The sequence below is a fragment of the Acomys minous genome, assembly GCF_964271855.1.
Source record: "Acomys minous genome assembly, chromosome: 7".
Taxonomy (NCBI): domain Eukaryota; kingdom Metazoa; phylum Chordata; class Mammalia; order Rodentia; family Muridae; genus Acomys; species Acomys minous.
Window position 1 is genome coordinate 1,940,967 of NC_140488.1, and position 3,950 is coordinate 1,944,916.

The window sequence follows — 3,950 nt, forward strand, 5'->3', positions numbered from 1 at the left end:
CGAGCTCTCTGTTCTCTCTTTGCTGTTTGTATCACAGTGATTTCCCTCTCTACCTCAGCTATTGACTCAAGAAGTGTTTGTGTGTAGTGCTACACACTGGGGGTGGTAAGCCTAGGCCAGGGGGTAAAAGAGTTTGGGAGGAGTGGTGGGTTGTTAGGAACTGCTGAGAGGCGAAGATAATGGGTGTTCCTCACAGATGGCCCAGGACACTGGTTGAAACCCATGCTTGAGAAAAAGGCTGGGATTGTGGATGAGGCTGAGGTGTTCATCTTGAGCAACTGGGATGCTATGGGAGGAAAGAACTTGGTTTTGTGAGAAGAGAGGAAGTCATTGGACTGGAAACCTAATGCATACAAGCATGTGCTGTTTCTCCTGTGGGCAGCATTTTCTAAGCATCTTTGGCTCCCCCTTTGTATGCTAGGATAGACTAGGACTCTGCCATTTTAGCTTCCTCTATGCTTGCTTCAGGTGACTTGCACAGATGCCTGGGAAGAAGCCTGAGGTTATGAATGGTATGTGTATAAGGAAAGTGATAAATTCCAGTCCTATCTATCTGCCCTTGGTGCAGGTGATGTGTGTGTGAGCTATAATCACACATGTGTGTTTGTTTGTGCCTGTTTGTTGTTTATGTACACATGCATGTGTGTACCTTCCTAAGGTAACGGGACATCCTAGAGTGCAGAAGTATTGCCCACTCTCTCCCTAGTAGATCCCAGTAAGCAATGGGAAGGTGCAGTAAGCCATGGCCACTTTCAACAGCTACAAGAGCTTGTCCTGCCTCAGAAATTTCCACCATGGAGAGAGTGCTGAGCACTCCCCTGCCTTCACATGTCTCTTCCTAACATTTCCCCCTTTCTCTCAATTTGTGTCATACATGCAAACATGAAGCCCTGAGGCCCCCTGAGGAAAACTGAGACACTTCTGGGTACAAGGTAACCCTGTGTGGCTTCCAGTTATAGCTAAGAATTATCTGGCCCTTCCTGTTCCCGGAACTGTGCTGTTTCCTAGACAACGGATTTTGTGTAATCACGGTCAAGGCAACGTACATTTCTGTTCAGAATCAAGGTCACAGTATAATACCAGTTCACCATGGTAACAGCGACTACTCATCTTACTTGGGAGATGAAATCGAAATGAAAACCACATGCACATTGTGAGTTGCCCAGAGATTCTGCACCATGAAAAGGTTTGATACAAAATCAGAAATCTGTCCATAGAAGGCAGAGTCCCTTGTACTTTAATATATGGAATTTACCAACAGTGCCAGACAGGCAGATGGTGCTATTAGTAAGCAAACATGTCACAGAAAGAGCTGTTTTCAGGGCCTTAATTAATTCCATAAATCCACACAGGAGCAGTTCTTGGTATAAACAAACCATGTACAGGCTCTGAACCAATGTAAATGCTCATCAACTGGTAGGCTCACTGTGTGACCAAGTCAGCCACCTTCCTTTCCTGGGGCCCAAATCAATATCTCTGACAAACAGGGGACCAGAACAAAACCTTGCAGTTTAATGTGTCACCAATCCTAATTTTGTGGCCCCAAACAAATTGTGGGGGCTACCTTAGCTCGTCGTGACTTTGGTTTCCTGAGATGAGTTGGGGGGTGGGGCGGGCAGCAGTGCCTTTACTATGCTGTGATATTTGGACCTGGAATCTTTATGTGGGAAAGGGGTCTCCAAACAGTATTCATCAACCAAAGACAGGCTGCTCGGGAGAAGGGAGAAAAGGAGAAGCCTGTTGGGTAAGGTCCTCATGAGAGTGAACATCACTTAGCACCACCTCCTCTGTCTATCTCCAATACCCCCAGCCCCAGCAGAATGAGAAGGGCTTGTTGTTGAACCATAAAAGAGATTTGAGGGTCTGTTTGGCATCTTCCTTTCATGTGGCAGTAGGTGATGGTATCTTGGGGTGTGGAAACATTTCCGGAAGAATAATATTAAGAAGAATGCCTCCAGCCTGGCGTGGTGCACACATGTAAATCAGCAGTCTGGGAGGCAGAGGCAGATGGATCTTGGTGAGTTCGAGGCCAGCATGGTCTACAAAGTGAGTCCAGGACAGGCAGGGCCACACACAGAGAAACCCTGTCTTGAAAAAAATAAAGAAGGAGGAGGAGAAAAGGCAGGGATGGAGGGAGGAGGAGGAGGAAGAGGAGGCCTCCATTTTGCTTAGTAAATATTCAGCTACAAAGGAAGCAGGTGCCATTTGCTACTTCCTTACACTCCTTTGAAACTCAAGTAGACAGCGTAGAAAGCTGCCATGGCCTATAGGCTCATAGATTTAAATTCTTGGTTACTAGGGAGTAACACTCCCTAAGATTTGAAAGTGTGGCTTTGTTGGAGGAGGTGCGTCACTGGGTGGTGGGCTTTGAGGGCTCAGGTGCACAAGCCAGGCTCAGTGTAGCTCTTTTATTTTTCTTGCTACCTGCCAGTCTGGATGTAGAGCTCTCAGCTCCCTCTCCAGCACCATGTTTCCTGCACGCTGCCATGCTTCCTGCCATGATGACAATGGACTGAACCTCTGAGCCTTATAGCCAGCCCCAGCTAAATGTCTTCCTTTATAAGAGTTGCTGTGGTCACGGTGCCTCCTCACAGCAATAGAATAGTGGCTAAGACAGCCTTCCAGGAAACTCTCAGCTTTACTGGACTCCTTTGGTTACTTGTTTTCTTAAACTTGCATTGTTTAGATCTCATGGTTTAAGGTAATTCTAGAAGTATTTTGTTGCAGTGTCTGTGTGAGGCACCTTTTCTTACCTTATCTCATTCCCTCTTTTTAAGTCACCTCCCTCAGCAATTCACTGAGTTTCCTAGATTGGCCTAGAAACCTGGTTTAACTGGGCAGATGCAGCTCTGGGAAGTTCAGAGGATGGGTGAGGTGGTCATTAGAAAACTGAAAAACAGGCCTTGGGCAATGGCTTTGTATGTAAAGTGCTTGTCTTGCAAGCATGAGGACTTTAGTTCAATCCCTGAATTCAGTGGGAAAAGCCAGTTGTGGTAGGACATACTTATAATCCCAGTATGGTGCTTTGAATGAGAACGGGCCCCGTAGGCTCGGAGATTTGAATGCGTGGTCATCAGGGTCTGGCAGTACTTGTTGGAGGAAGTGTGTCACTGGGGGTGGGCTTGGAGGTTTCAAAAGCCCAAGCCAGGCGAGGTGGCTTTCTTTCTTTGTGCTGCCTGGGGAGCTGCGTGTAGAACTCCCAGCTACTTCTCCAGCACCATGTTTCCTGCACGCTGACACGCTCCCCACAACAATAGCAATGGACTAGTCGGTGACCTGTGAGCCAGGCCCAGTTAATGATTTTCCTTTATAAGAGTTGCTGTGGTTGTGCTATCTCTTCATGACAGTAGAACATTGACTAAGACACCCAGCAATGGGAAGCAGGGGCAGATGGGTAAATTCCAGACCAATGAGTGATTCTGTGTGTTTTTTTTAAAAAGGTAGATAGTACCTAAGATTGTTCTGTCTTCTGCATGCTCATATGTACACACACACACACACACACATACACACACACATACACACACACAGAGGGGGGAGAGACAGAGACAGACAGAGAGACAGAGAGACAGAGAGAGACAGAGACAGAGACAGAGACAGAGACAGAGACAGAGAGAACGATGAAGAAACAACCTAAGTGATTACTAGAGGAAATTTCTGTCCCTATAGCAAAATACCTGAGATAATCTATAAGATTGTAAGGAAAAAGATATATTTTAGAGTCTGCAAGGATGAAGGCACCTGCTCCCGACCAGAGCTGAGTTCAGTCCCAGGAACCTACAGTGGAAGAAAGCCAGATCATATTAATTGTCCTCTGGCCATCATGTGCATGTGCACAGATGCAATAATGTAACCATTTGATGATGTGCTTTGGATTATGGTTTTAGAAATTTCAATGACAAATGATCATCTGTCTCTGTTGTAATAAGCCCAACAAGCTGTGTAGGGTG